General features: G+C 40.0%; 1 protein-coding gene across 3 annotated transcripts in view; it reads right to left on the reverse strand.

The window, feature by feature from the left end:
• heg1 (heart development protein with EGF-like domains 1) overlaps positions 1 to 16,358 on the reverse strand; it is a 79,668-nt gene that overhangs the window by 50,182 nt on the left and 13,128 nt on the right. The window lies entirely within an intron of this gene.

The raw sequence follows: 16,358 nt of genomic DNA on the forward strand, positions 1-16,358 counted from the left end.
TTCTAACTAGAAGCCAAATTAAAACTCCATAAAGTGCACCAAAAACCTGACTCCCAAGTTCCTTCTTCTGTATCAAACACTACTTTCCTATGCCCAGGAACTATATAGTTGCTAGACAATGGAGTGCTAGTTGGGCCATCAGAGAGACCTTTGGGCTGTATTATGATTTGTACCGCAAAAACTACATGTATCAGACAACTCTAAGACCAAGTAAATGTCCCAAAAATTAACAAACCAAATTAATAATTGAAAATTTGACACCTCAGTTTGCTAGAGTGTGGAAGGTAGTTGAATTAAATTGAACAATAATGAAGCAAAATACTGTGGGTGTTGGAACAATGAAACAATAACAGAAATGTGGAAATGCTCATCAGGTTAGGTAGCATTTGAAACAAGAGAAACAGATCTGTTTGGATGGATGATTTTTCATCAGAAACATTAACTCCGTTTCTCTCTTCACAGTTTCTATGAGATATGGTGAGTATTCTCAACATTTCCTGTTATTATCTTAAATTAACAGTTTTGGATTTATTGTCTTGCTTTCTGTCTAGCATAATATTGTGTGAAATGTTCCATTTTGACTTGAAGAGTGGAACAGCAGAATATCAAAGGATCATGAGATACAGAAGGGCCCTTTGGCTCAGTGACTCTGTGCCACCAAAAATATGCTACAACCTACAATGGTTTCACTTTCCTACAGTAGACCTATAGCCTTGGACATTATGATACTTCAAATGCTCTTCCAAGTACTTTTGAAAGATTGTGAGGCTTTTCGCCTTAGCTACCTGCCTAGACAGGACATATCAAATCCCCAGCATCCTCAAGGTAAAAATGGTTTTCTTTAAATACTCTCTTAACCTCCATCTTTTCACATTAAAATGATACCCCTTCTTAGTGATTTATGCCCCATGTTATTTTCCAAAAAGTGAGGGGGCGAATGAATTCAACACTGAGTAAGATTTCAATGACTTTGCACACAATTCACAGAAAGTTAACAGGCAAGTATGGTTTTGCTTTTCTTAGCTAAGGACAAACTTTCTGTGAAGCGACTCAGAACAGATGAACCTCCACAGGCCATATTAAACTCTGAAGGGTCTTGATGGGGTAGATGCTGAGGAACTGTTTCCCTTATCTGGAGAGTGCAAAACTAGAGATCAACTAAATTAAGTGTGAAATTACAAGAAATCTTTTCATCCACAGAGATACAAATCCTTTAAATTCCCTTCCTCAGTGTATGGGAGGGGTGCTCTGTTGGCGATTATATTTAACAGCATCAATATCTTATATTTATATAGCAACATTAAGTTATTGAACATCCAAGACGTTACACAAGAGCAATATAAAACCAAGTACGATACTGACCATTTAGAGAAATATTAGGACGGTTGACTAAAACCTTGGTCAAAGAAGTACAATTGAAGAAGTGCTTTAAAGGAAGGAAAGGAAGTGGAGAGTTAGGGAGTTGTAGGGAGGAAATTCCAAACTTTGGAGTTATGCAACTGAAGGCTACCAATAATGAAGTAATTATGATCTGGAATACTCAAGTGGTCAAAATTAGAAAAGATAGTAGACAGCTGTGTCAAAAGATCGTGGGGTTGGACGAGGTTACAGAGATTGGAAGGAGCAAGGTCATGAAGAGATTTGAAAATGTGAATGAGAATTTTTGACAAGGAAGGAGGCCAGTGAGTACAGGAATGATAGAGGAACAGAACTTGCCGTCAGTTGCTGTCATGGGCAGCAAACTTTGGATTACTTCAAATCTGAAGAAGTTGGGGTCCAGCAAGGAGTGAGTTAGAATAGTTCAGTCTCAATGAAGGCATGGACGAGGATTTCAGCAGCAAATAAGCTGAGACAAGGGCTAAGTCAAACAATGTTCTGCAAGTGAGATAGATGGTCTTGGGGGAAGGCATATGCAACTGTAGACTAATATGAATAGAGTTTTGGGTGTTAAGGGAATCAGGAGCATGGGGATAGAGTGGGAAAGTGGAATTGATGTGGAAGGACCGCCATGAGCTTATTGAAAGATGGAATATGCACAAGGGACCCACCCCTGTATCAATATCCTCCAATCTCATATTCCTGCTGGCGATTTCTTCAGCAGATAAATTCACACAAATTAGGATCCTATGATGTATGCAGAGCTCTGGCAGCATATTAATACCACAGAGTAGTCCACAAAGGATGCACCGCTTAGTAAAACTTACCTTGCAAGAAATAGTGAGCTAGTGTATTTGTGGGGCCAGAAGATCCCATAATGGCAGCCACTATACCCACACATTCCACCCTCTCCCCCCCAGCAACAGATTTACCTTTCATCCCAACCATGTTAATCTCCTTGCTGTGAGATATAACAGTGATGTAAGATGATGAGTTGCGCTGGGATGCCCAGACGCATCTTGCTGTTTGCCATTGTATGTTAATCCATGTCCTCCTTTGAAAAGGACTAGGCCTCTTGCCACAGCTGTCATCTCTTCAGCTTTTTTTATTTTCATTCCTGACCATACCTAATGTATGCATTGTGAAGTTTTAGAAAAATTCAAGATTTCTGATTTGAAACTGTGCTATATTGTAGAGTCATAGAGTCATACAGCACAGAAACAGACCCTTCTGTTCAACCAGTCCATGCCAAACATAATCCCAAACTAAACTAGTCCCACTTGTTGCTTCTGGCCCATATCCCTCCCAATCTTTCCTATTGATGTATCCATCCAAATGTCTTTTAAACATTGTAATTGTATCCACATCCACCACTTCCTCACGAAGTTCATCCCACATGCAACCACCCTCTGTGTAAAATATTTGCCTCTTATGTCTTTTTTAAATCTCTCTCCTCTCACCTTAAAAATATGGCCCCTAGTTTTGAAATCCCCCATCTTAGGGAAAAGACAACTACCATTAACTCTAGCTATACCTCTCGTTATTTTATAAACTTCTATCTGGTTGCCTCTCAACGTCCCACGCTCCAGTGAAAAAAGTCCCAGCCTATCCAGCCTTTCTTTATAACCCAACTTTCCATAACTGACAACATCCTGGTAAATCTCTTTTGATCCCTCTCCATCTTGATAATATCCTTTCTATAACTGGGAGACTAGAACTGGTCACAGCATTCCATAACAAGCCTCACCAATGTCCTGTACAATCTCAACATAATATTCCAAATCTTATACTAAAAGCCTTGAGCAATGAAGGCAAGCATGCCAAATGCCTTTTTAGCATTCCTGTCTATACGTGACACAAACTTTAAAGAATTATGTACCGGCACCCCAGATTCCTCTGTTCTACAACACTACCGAAGACCCTACCATTAATTGTATAAGCCCTACCCTTGTTTGTTGCGCCAAAATGCAATAACTCACATTTATCCAGATTGAACTCAATCTGCCATTATTCAATCCATTGATCCTTTTGACCAAGATCCCTTTGTCATCTTAGAAAACTTTCTTCACTGTCTACAATGCTACCAATTTTAGTGTTATCCACAAACTTACTAACCATGCCTTCAGTTGCACTGGTCCTTCTGCACAAGGAGCAAATACTGTAACATCCATTTTGGATGCTCAGAACTCAATGAATGAGTGATGTATAACCTTTTACTCCCAGCATGTGCCAAGAAGCAATACAAAACATGTTTTGGGCATCGTTTTGAAAGTATATTAAAAAAATTGTATTTAGAATTCTTTCCAATAACTGTAGAGGCAGACGGCCTGGCTCTAAATATTACCAAAGTTTGCATCAGCTGATGTTGGACAAATTGCCCACTGTACTCCTTTGCCGACTTTGCTTCCTTTTGACCCCACTGAAATTGTGCCTCTACCATCATTTAAATAAGACCATTGGACTGCAGATACTTGCTACAAGTCTCCAGGCTAATTAGAATGCCTGACAAAATGGCACCCATGGTTGTATGCCTGCACACATCAGGGATAGGCTGCCCCAGTGGCTAAATGCAATGCATTATGCTCAATTCACATTTCATAACAATCTCCACCTTTTACTGTGCATCTAATTTTTTACTGGAGCATAACACACAAGGTATAAATATGTGGTTGAATCGATCAAGTATGGGAGAACAACAGCATTAAACTGAGCAGTCAAACTTGTGTCAAGTTCCACATTTATAGTATTTCCACACAAAATAGTGTCTGTTATATGTTTTGTATTAAATATCTTAATTGTATCTTTGCTTTTGTGCTTCAGATTAATCGACTTTAAAGCCAAAAGAAACTCTGTTCAGATCTTGTGCCAATATTACAAGTCCTGTGAAGGGGAAAGCTTGCTGGCAGAGCTCAGCTTTAAGAAAGCTGTCATGGGTCATTAGAACAATGGAGGCAGAGAGGAGGGAAAACATCCATGCTATAAAGATACAGCAGCTGGAGGAATGTGACTGACTGAGAGCCCTCAGGCTCAAAGAACTCAATTCCTGCCACTTTCATCCACTGGCTTGTGTTAAGGTATAACTTAACTATGCGTACCATTCACATGGTAAAATAAACCTCCTTACTGGGAAAAGATGCAACAAGTGGTTAAACTGTATGATGGACTTAGCCCAAGTGTAAACTTGCAGATGTGTCATTCTGAGTAGCATTTGTAGCTGACCTAACCTTCAGCCACATCCTGAGCTGCTTATTTGTCCACAGATTAGTGAACCACCCTTTATGTCCACCAAGCAAACTGATTGGTTTGTTTAATTTCCCTAGCCATTACTTTCATGGGATGAGCCTCAAAAGTTTAAACAAACTCAAAGGGAAGCGTTCCACTAACATAAACAATCAGATCCTCAGAGCACTTTGCAATAAAGTACCTTAAAATTTATTGGGGTAGGAATCAATTCAGCAGTGGAATGAGCTATGGGTTGATTTAGTTAATGAAGAGCATAATGAAAGGTAATCTATTTTAAATAATTATTTATTAATGCAGCACCATTATTTTTCAAAGGCCTATAAAGCTACAAGTAAATTAAAAATACATATTTCTGTAGAAGCACCCTTCCTGTGTGACCGCGGAGCAAGACTTTTCATGCATTTCCACAGTTGCAACAATTGGTTCTCCCACCACCAATTCTTAACAAACAGGCCTAAATGTAATTGCTTGGTAAGAGAAGACAGCAGCAGCTCATCCCAGGGATAAAGATGAGACCTGAAGGCAATTTTCTAACAGCCCTCAGGCCCCTTCGTCAGAAGTATGCTGCTGAGATTCACTTCTGCCCTAATAATATTGGGCATATCATTTCTAATATTTAAATTCACTCAAACTCTTATATTGGAAGATCCAGTTTCTTGTGCATCTAGCAAATCATCAATTTTCCTTACGCTAGATCACTTTGAAAAAGTTTTCCTTCTGTCGAACAGTGGAGGACTGTTAATGTACTGCCTACTGATTCCTTGAATCACAGCAATTCATTTATGGCTTCTGATGCTTGTATTTACATCTAGCCAGCCAAAAACAGGAGAGGAAAGAAAAAATACAGGTGGCACAATGTCATCTCATGATGTTAACCCATCTTGTTCTAATCCAATAAAAAAGTATAGTGTTCAAGGCCAAAACCACAGCAAACTGAGCAAACTTACAGTCATTCACAAACTGAAAATGGTGTCAAACAAGATGCCAAATAAAACAGTGGTCTCAAGAAACCTCTGCATGCCACAGACCTAAGCATTCATGATACTAGGCAGGATCTGCTCACCAGTGGATAAAGGATGACAACCTGTTCATTTAAGACTCTTTTAACTGAATAACATCAATGTTTAACATTAACTTTTTAAAAACAGCCACTCTGGCACTCTGCAGAACCTGCTCTACTCTGTTAGGAGAACACAAATAGTAATGTGAGCTTTATTAGTGAGTCTAATCTGATGTTACAGATGGTGAGTGCATGTGCTGAACTACAGGAACTGTTACTGACAAAATCAAAAACATTGCTTTCATCTGCAGCAAACAAAAGACTGATAAAGAGAGAAATGAGGTGAGAACCTTTTCCTTGAAGTGGGTGTGAGGCAGTTTGAAGCGAGTTAGATAGTGTCCAAGATAATCTGTAACCAATTAAAAACCTTACATCTGTGCATGTCTCTTGTCTGCATGATCTGACTTTCTGTTGTAATGTTTCAGTTAAACATTTTGCACCATTCCTCCCCCATTAAAATGCACTGGGTTCACATTAATTTTGAGTTTACATTGTTAGCTTAACAAACTACAATTACAAAGCCTAACTGTTGGGTGGTCTAGTGCTCTGACAATCTGTCTGAAAAAATTCTCTACCTAGGACTGACATCTTTACAATTCAGCAAATAGGATATGATGTCAATCTTCAGTCTTTTTACCTCTTAATAACTTTATAAATAACACTTTTTATTAAGCTGTACCTCTTTAATAATTGTCTACCACCCTGATTGCTTTTAAATCATAAAGTTAAAGTGAAACGTGCACTTTAACTTTTTCATCACAGCCTTTTACCCTAGTTTCATATGGTTTTAGTCAAACTTGAAAGAAACAACTACAGTTAACAGCCTCCAACCCCACCACACCCGGTACCTTCCCCTGCAACCGCAGGAAATGCTACACTTGCCCCCAAACCTCCTCCCTCACCCCTATCCCAGGCCCCAAGGTGACTTTCCACATTAAGCAGAGGTTCACCTGCACATCTGCCAATGTGGTATACTGCATCCACTGTACCCGGTGTGGCTTCCTCTACATTGGGGAAACCAAGCGGAGGCTTGGGGACCGCTTCGCAGAACACCTCCGCTCGGTTCGTAATAAACAACTGCACCTCCCAGTCGCAAACCATTTCCACTCCCCCTCCCATTCTCTAGATGACATGTCCATCATGGGCCTCCTGCACTGCCACAATGATGCCACCCGAAGGTTGCAGGAACAGCAACTCATATTCCGCTTGGGAACCCTGAAGCCCAATGGTATCAATGTGGACTTCACCAGCTTCACAATCTCCCCTTCCCCCACCGCATCCCAAAACCAGCCCAGTTCGTCCCCTCCCCCCACTGCACCACACAACCAGCCCAGCTCTTCCCCTCCACCCACTGCATCCCAAAACCAGTCCAACCTGTCTCTGCCTCCCTAACCTGTTCTTCCTCTCACCCATCCCTTCCTCCCACCCCAAGCCGCACCTCCATCTCCTACCTACTAACCTCATCCCACCTCCTTGACCTGTCCGTCTTCCCTGGACTGACCTATCTCCTCCCCACCTCTCCACCTATACTCTCCTCTCCACCTATCTTCTTTTCTCTCCATCTTCGGTCCGCCTCCCCCTGTCTCCCTATTTATTCCAGAACCGTCACCCCATCCCCCTCTCTGATGAAGGGTCTAGGCCCGAAACGTCAGCTTTTGTGCTCCTGAGATGCTGCTGGGCCTGCTGTGTTCATCCAGCCTCACATTTTATTATCTTGGATTCTCCAGCATCTGCAGTTCCCATTATCACTGATACAGTTAACAGCCGATCTGTCATTCAGAAAAGTGGAAGTAAGCTAGTACATGTTTATCTTAATTTCCATCTTGCTGTATGATATCCCAGTGCCAACCATATTGGCTTTTGCTGATTAAACCCCCAAGTACTATTGATGCTATGTTCCCACTAACAGATGGAATCAGAGGAGCACAATAACTCAAAGACAACCCCTATGAAATGAATGGAGTAATTCAGAACTAAGTAAACCACTTAACATCAGCGGAAACAGATGCTAAAATCACCAATTTTGATTACGAAGTATTCCCATACTTGTATTTGACAATAGAGAGGAGAAAACAATGATTGTAAAAACTGGGAAAGATGTGTGGAATTGTCAAGTTGTCAATTTATTTATATCGCCTGATCTTCAACTATTCAAGAAAACAAAACCAGGCTGTCTGTATTTCTAAGTTGCAAAACTCATTTAATAGTTGTTTGTTGGCATAAGCCTAAGGGCTATCATTATAGTACTATCATTGTTTTTACAATCTGTGATAATGGCACTGCCAGGTATGAGTGTTGCAAGTTCACAGTTTGATTGACAAATTTATGAGGTTATTAAGGGATAAACAGACTTTGATGTGAGACTATGAATAAATGTTTTGTTTGTAAAAGTGATGAAATACTTAAGTTTCAAATGTATCAAATATACATTTATTAATGAGCCTTTTATGTGATATATAGTGAAGTCTGCTACGACTATTTTACTACTTTATTACACTACTACTTCATTTCATCTCTCTATGTATTCTTTTTAAATACACTCATAGGACGTTGGGTTGCTGGCTGACCAGCATTTATTGTCTGTCACTAGCTGCCCTTGAGAAGATGTTCTTGAACCACTATTGTCCACCTGCTGTAGTTTGGCCCAAAATTCTGTTACAGATGGAATTCCAGGATTTTGGTCCGACAACGGTGAAGGAACATCGATATATTTCCAAGTCAGGATGGTATGTGTGGATTGGAGTGCCATTTGCAGGTGGTGGTGTTCTTACGTATCTTCTGCCCTTATCTTTTAAGATGGAAATAGCCGTGGGTTTGAAAAATGTTGTCTAAGGATTTTTGGTGAAATTCTGCAATGCATCTTATAGATGCATCAGTAGGGGAGGGAGTAGATACATACGAATGTGGAGCCAATCAAGTGGCTGCTTTGAGTCAAGCTTCTTGAGCATTGTTGGAGCTGCACCCAGCCAGGCAAATCATTCTGAAACAGGTCAGAGGTCTATCCAGTGCACATGGGTTGGCATGGAGGTTACAAAGGCAAATGAGTGTTGGTAGGGACATAGGTTTGCCTGATTTGGAACTAAGTAGGCAAAGGAATTTAATGGATAATTTGGCCTGGGTGTATGGATAGAGGTTGTGTTGGAGGATAAGAGAAATCAGAGGTGCCCAGAGTAATGGATTGGCATGAGTCGACACCGTTGGAACATAGGAAGTGGGTGGACAGTAATAGGTTGTGAGGGGTAAGAGATAAGGGGCATAATATTCAACCACACAACAGGGGCAAAGGTTGCTCAGCAAAGCAGGTCTTTTAACCTACCTTAGAACTCCGGCTATATCTAGAAATTCTTTCTAGAAGCAAGGTGCATGACTGTAGCACAAACTGACCCACTCACAACATCTGCGGTACGATGATCCCATTCTTTGGAACACTTTTTCCCAAGGCGTACGCTGGAAAATGATCACTCACCTTAGGAGTGAAAACCTGGGCCTTACTTATAAAAGTGCCTTTCTCTCCTCTTCTTAGGGAGTAACATTAGCCCAAGATTATTTTGATGACTTTCCTCTATCCAGAGGTACGAGTACCGAGGTAACTGAACAGACCAAAGCTGGAGTACCACCCTGCCACAGTTGGGGCAGCTAGTGTTTGTAGAAGCAGTGAGTGAGATGGCCAGGTTGTTGCACATTCATTGCACTATTTACACTTGGCCACCACCTGGGCCAGTTTGAGATACTCAAGATAGTTGGTGCACCTTTATAGAGTTTCCAGCAGCAGTTAGATGATCCAGATTCAGGTCTAATTTTCCATGGGTAAATGGGGATGTTGCAATTTTTTTCAGGTAGGTTTTGAGGATGTTCTTTATATGTTTTCTGACTTCCTGGTAACCATGTGCTGCATCCAAACACCAAATAGAGAGCTTGTTTTGGAAGTCTTGTGTCAAGAATGCTGACAATAAATAAATGCTATCCAACACAGTATCTTGCACAATGCCACATAATGGTCATGTAGCCACTGCTACAAATGTAGCAGCCAATTTGCACATAGCAATATGATGATGATCAAATAATCTGTTCTTATGATGTTGCTCAAGGGATCTCTATTGGCCACGACACTGTGTTAACACCCCTTACTTGTCTTTAAGGTGCCATGGGATCACTTACATCCACTTGAGAGGACAGATGAGGTCACAGTTTATAATCTCCATTGAATAGAACCTCTTGGCTGAGCAGCACTGACGTGACAACCTTGATTTATGGGCGGGCTTGAAACTGGGAATGCTAACTCAGACAAGAATGCTATCAACTGAACCTTGGCTGAAACACAAATTCTAAAGAAAGAATCTATCTTATAAACTGGAAATACAAATATAGGAAATAAACATTTTAATCCATGGGCTGACTGTTCACAATCATATTGCAGAGTAATTTTCTAGAAGTTTGCATTCTATGGTACACTCCATTACATTTCCAGGAAATTGTGCTGTGATTGACTCATTGATAGCATGATGCCAAAAGTTCCTGGGAACCTAACACTTGAACCACACTGCAAGAATGAGGATTCCATAATCACAGCTCTTTATCCATTCTAATAAAGCCACTGCTTATGTCTAATATATTAGAATAAAACTGTTTTGATCAGTATTAAAATTAGACTGAATTGGAATGTCATGAGTGATCTGACAGCAGCTTGATTTATTGCTGCAAGTTCAGTTTACAAACAATAATCTTTCTACTAGGCTTTATGAAGCTATTGTAAAAACAATTACCTTTTAGATGGACAAGCTGGGCCACAATATTTCTTGTAAAGTAGAATTGTATGTGTAAAAGCCATTTAATGTCTATGGCAATTTACTGATTTCTCGTTACTTAGACATGTCAATTGTTAATTTTAACATGGTATAATGATCAAAATTCACATCCCTTTTAGAAAACATATTCATAGGTGCATTCACTTACAATTGAATGGCACAGCTCATCAGTCAATATTTTGTTGAGATCTATTTAAAATATGGGAACAAGTGTTTGAGATCTTGCAGTTGCTTTTCATTTAAAAGACAGGAATATCTGAAAAATTATTAAATAATTACTTTCTGAGATTCATGTGCTAAGTATTAATATACTATCCCTGCAAATAAAAGATGCCTGCTTTGAAATTAATTTGCCCACCAACAGTTTAGAACTGTTACAGGTTTACAGCCTTCCTTTCTTTTTCAAGGTGTATGTTACCACATGCGATGCTCGTATTACACTTAGGACTAACTTTCTAAAAAAGAGCAAAGTAAATCCAGATATATGGTAAGTTCTCAATGTTAAAAATACACTGGTCCAATCGGGCCATTATTAAATCAGAACTGAGAGTCAATGAATAATGATGCTGTTCAAGTGTTTTTAACTGGAATTGATAGCAAACCTCTGTCATTAGAAAGAGGCTGTGTTGCTCGAGAATCATCATCTGCCTCTCGATGACACATTCTGCTATTATTATCCTCACTGTATTATATTCCATTACTATATTCTTGTCTGTGGTCTATTCTATCATATCATTACTGTTGTATATATGATCATAAGATACAGGAGCAGAATTAGGCCATTCAGTCCATTGAGTCTATTCTGCCATTTAATCAAGGCTGATATGTTTCTCAAACTCATTTTCCTGTCGTCTTCCCATAACCCTTGATCCCCAACTCATCAAGAAAGTATCTATCTCTGTCTTACATGCCAATGACTTGGCCTCCACAACTTTCTGTGTTAATGAGTTCCACAGATTCACCATGTTCTGGCTGAAGAAATTCCTCATCTCAGTTCTAAAGTGTTGTTCCTTCACTATGAGGTTGAGATCTCAGGTCCCAGTCTCTCCACTCTATCTAGGTCTCTCAGTATTCTATAAATCCTATATGTATTTATGTATGTCTCTTGCTTCTAAACTTAACTGGGTACAGACCCAGAGTCTCAACTGCTTCTCATATGACAAGCCCTTCATTCCTGGGATCATTCTTGTGAACCACCTCTGAATCCCCTCCAAGGCTAACACATCTTTCCATAGAATTGCTCACAATATTCCAAATGTGATCTGACTAGAGCCTTATACAGCTTCAGCAATATATTGCTGCTTTTGTATTCTAGCCTCTTGAATTGAGTACTAATAACTGTCACTCCCGAGTCCCTTAGTGCTTTCAATTTCTGAAGCCTTTCCCCATTTAGAAAATAGTCAATGCCTCTATTTTTCCGACCAAAGTACATCATCTCACATATTTCCTCATTGTATTCCACCTGCACTCCTTTGCCTGCCCAAATCCATCTGCAGCCTCCCCATTTCCTCAACACCATCTGTCCCTCCACTCATCTTTGTGTCGCCTGCAAACTTAGCAACAATGCCCTCAGCTCCTTCACCAGATCATTAAAATACAGTGCGAATTGTTGTAGATCCAACACCGACCCCTGCAGATCTTCATTCCTCTCCGAAGGTGACACCAAGTAAACAATAGGTACAATCAGCTGCGACAAAACAGGCAAGCTTCCTTCAACAGGAGAAAGAGGAAAAGGAATGAAAGGCAACAATGAGAGAGGAAGGTTTTTTTTAGAATTATTTGTTCTATTCAAACCATTTGAAAGTATTTACAGCTTTGGGTTTATTTTTAACTTTTTGTATGTGCTTGTTATGATCTCGGTGGAGACCAGTAACATTTAAATGAAATTCAGTGTCCAGTTATGAACTGAAAGAATTGTGCCCCAGTTACGAACTGAAAGAATTATTCTGCAAGAGTTTTAAAAGCAAAAGAAAAATTTTATTGCACAAGAGTTAAACAAGCAAATGTTACCACCTTAGATTCCAGACGAAAGCATTTGATTCTTTAAATCATAAAGTCCTATGGACCATCTTCTAGCACTTTGGTTGCCTGTTGAAACTTGTCATGATCCTGAGATTCCTGCATGATAATAATGACTGCTTTCGTCACAAAGAATCTAACACTGACACCAGTTACATCCAAACAATTGTCAAAAAAGGTGTGTAATCACCTGCCTTTACTTCACCATTATCATCCAGCTCAATCAAGAAGACCTACCACCAATGACAGGCATAGATAGAATGGATAGCCAAGGCAGAAATGACTATTATGAGGAGGTATAATTCAAAGGTGACTGGAGGAAGGTGTAGTGGAGATGTCAGTGGTAGGTTCTTTACATAGAGAGTGGTGGGTGTGTGGAATGTGCTGCCGGGAGTAGCAGTGGAGTCAGATACATTAGGGGCATTCAAGCGTCTCTTGAATAGGCACATGGATGACAGTAAAATGTAAGGTGTGTAGGGAAGTTTGATCTTAGAGTAGGGGAAGGAGATGGCCTAGTGGTATTTTCTTTGGACTATTAATCCAGAAGCCCAGATAACATTCTGGGGACCCAGGTTCAAATCCCGCCATGGCAGATGTTGGAATTTGAATTCAATAAATTATCTGAAATTAAGACAATGATGACCATGAATCCATTGTCAATTGTCAGAAAAAAACATCTGGTTCACTAATGTCCTTTAGGGAAGGAACTGCCGTCCTTAACTGGTCTGGCCTATGTGTGACTCCAGACCCACAGCAATGTGTCTGACTCTTAAGTGCCCTCTGGGCAATTAGGGATGGGCAATAACTGCTGCCTGGCAAGTGATGGTCTCATCCAGTGAATGAATAAAGAAAAGGATAATAAGTTGGCACAACATCATGGGCTGAAGGGCCTGTACTGTTCTACATTCTATGTTCCCTATCATCTGGATGGGAAGCTCATTAAAATTTGGTTGTTAATAAGCAAAAACAGAACTCATCTTCATGAACATCCATGATCTTCAGTTTGCTGATGACTGTTGTGTGATGGCGTCCCCCACAAAGAACATGCAAGGTATGCTTGACTTTTTTAACATCTTATATTTGGTGCTTAGCCTGTCCTTAAACATTGCCAAGATGAATATCCTCCACTCAGCTTTCCTGAACCAGTTGAATATCCCCTATACCTTCAATGTAGACAGGGCTGCTTTGGAATAAGTGCAACACTTCCCATATCTGAGCGGCCACCTCTCCCATGGACTACCATTGATGAAGAATCCAGCAAAAAGGTAACTTTAACATTTCCGCCTTGTTCAAGCTGCAACAACATGATTTTAATAACGGTGACATGTGGAAGTCAACGCGTACTGGTTTATAAGGCTGCTGCAAAATTTGCACTGCCACGGACATCACATTACAATCCTTATGAGTTTATACCAGTGGTGCCTGCACCACATCTTTGAAGTTTTGATGGGACAATCACCAGATCAATGCTAGCATCCTCCAAAAGACAGAATCTACCAGCATTAACATCCTGCTTCTGAAGAATTTCAGTTATTGGGAAAACGTTAGAGTCTGTTAGAAAGGATGTAATAACAGACCATTTAGAAATATATAACATGATCAAGCAGGTTGGCATGGATTCACAAAGGGTAAATCACGCCTGACAAATTTGTTAGAATTCTTTGAGGAGGTAACAAACAGGAAGAATAAATAAGAAGCAGTGAATGTAATATATTTGGATTCTCAGAAGGCATTTGATAATACATTATACATTAGGCTAATACAGCATACATTAGGCTACTTAATAAAATAAGCCAGTGTTATTGGAGGTATTATATTAGCATGGAGAGAGCATTGGCTAATTAATAGAATACAGAGTTGGGATAAGAGGTGTATTTCAGGACAACAAGCTGCAACTAGTGGTGTGACACATGGGTCAAGGCTGGAGCCACATTTATTTACAATGTACCACTGATGAAGAATCCAGCATCAAGGTAACTTTGACAGTTCCGCCTTGTTCAAGCTGCAACAACATGACTTTGATAACGGTGGTGTAACGTGATAGTTCCGTTCTCGTGCAAGCTCACGTTATAAGAAAATTGCACAATTGCCTTGCCATTTAAACTAATGGGGCTGGAATCACTTTATAGCCAGTACAGATAAGGAAAGTTCATGTTCTACAAATAACAGTCTAAATTTTTCAATCGCATCAAAGCCAATTCATGTTGAAGAAACACACATTACAGCAGAACCAATAGTATAGTAATGACACGGATGGGTAAAGTGAAAGTTCTATGGCCAAGTTTGTTGTTTGACACAAGAATAGGTGGGAAGGAAAGTGGTGAGGATGCCTCAAAAAGTCTCCAATGGGATATAGACAGGTTAAATCAGTGAGTAAAAGCTTGACAGATGGAACATAAAAGTAAATGTGAGTTTAGGCTCTTTAGGCAGGGAGAATAGAGGAGATCAATATTATTTACGTAGAGAAAGGTTGCAGAAATCTTCAGCACAGACGGATTTCAGAGTCCTTGTGCATAGATCACAAAATGTTCGCACAGAAGTTCAGCAGGCAACATGAAAGATAAATGTAATGTAATGCTGGCCATTATTTCAAAGGGAGTGGAGTATAAATGTAAGGCAGTCTTGCTAAAGCTATACAATACATTTGTCAGACAACTGCAGGAATTCTGTAAATAGTTTTCAGACCCTAATCCAAGGAATAATATACTGGCATTTGAGACAGTCCAGAGAAGATTCACTAGGCTGATACAGATAATAAGGGTCTGTTTAATGAGCAGACATTGAGTAGATTGGGCCAGTGTTGGAATCTTGAAGGATGTTAGGTGACCTTATTCAAACAGGCAGGGTTCTTAGGGGACTTAACATGTTAAAAGTGGAGAAGTTGTTTCCCCCAATGGGAGAATCCAGGACCAGAAGGCATAAACTCAAAGTAAGGGGTCATGCAGTTACAGGAATTTCCTCTCACAGGGTAGTCAATCTGTGGAATTGTTTACTCAGGAGGGCTCTAGGGGCTGGGTTGTTAAGTAAATTCAAGGCTGAGTTAGATTTAAAATCAGTAAGGGAATCAATGTTATAGCAATAAGGTAGGAAAGTGGAGTTAAGGATTATTAAATCAGTCATGATCTCATTGAATCGCTGAGTAAACTCAATAGCTGAATGGCCTAATTTTGTTCCTTTATCTTGCGGTGTTATTAAGATAACTGTAAACATCTTGTCTCCACCAAGAAATGCAGAAAGGGGTCACTTATTCTTCAGTATTTTTTTCACTTTCTGACCTAATTAATTAAGCAAAACCTATCCTTTGGATTGTAAGTACTCCAGGTATGTTCACCAGCTCCTCAACAGCAGTTCTTATTTATCAAGCACAGAGTCACAGAGCAATGCAGCATGGAAATAGACCCTTCAGTCCAAATTGTCCATGCGAACCAGATATCCAAAATTAATCTAGTCCTAATTGCCAGCATTTGGCCCATATCCCTATAAACCCTTCCCATTCGTGTGCCCATCCAGATGTGTTTTGAATGCTGTAATTGTACTGATCTCCACCACTTCATTTGGCAGTTCATTCCATACACACACCTCACTCTGCATGAAAAGATTGACCCTTAGGTCTCTTTTAAATCTTTCCTCTCTCACCTTAAACCTAAGCTCTCTAGTTTTGGACTCTGCTATCCTGGGGAAAAGACCTTGGCTATGCCCCTAATAACTTTAGAAACATCTATAAGGTCATCCCTCAGCCTCTGATACTCCAGGGAAAACAACCCCAGCCTATTCAGCCTCACCCTGCAACTCAAACCCTGCAACCCTGGCAACATTCTTGTAAATCTTTTCCAAACTCTTCCAAGTTTCACAAC

This window comes from Stegostoma tigrinum, chromosome 7, assembly GCF_030684315.1.
Source record: "Stegostoma tigrinum isolate sSteTig4 chromosome 7, sSteTig4.hap1, whole genome shotgun sequence".
NCBI classification, from domain to species: domain Eukaryota; kingdom Metazoa; phylum Chordata; class Chondrichthyes; order Orectolobiformes; family Stegostomatidae; genus Stegostoma; species Stegostoma tigrinum.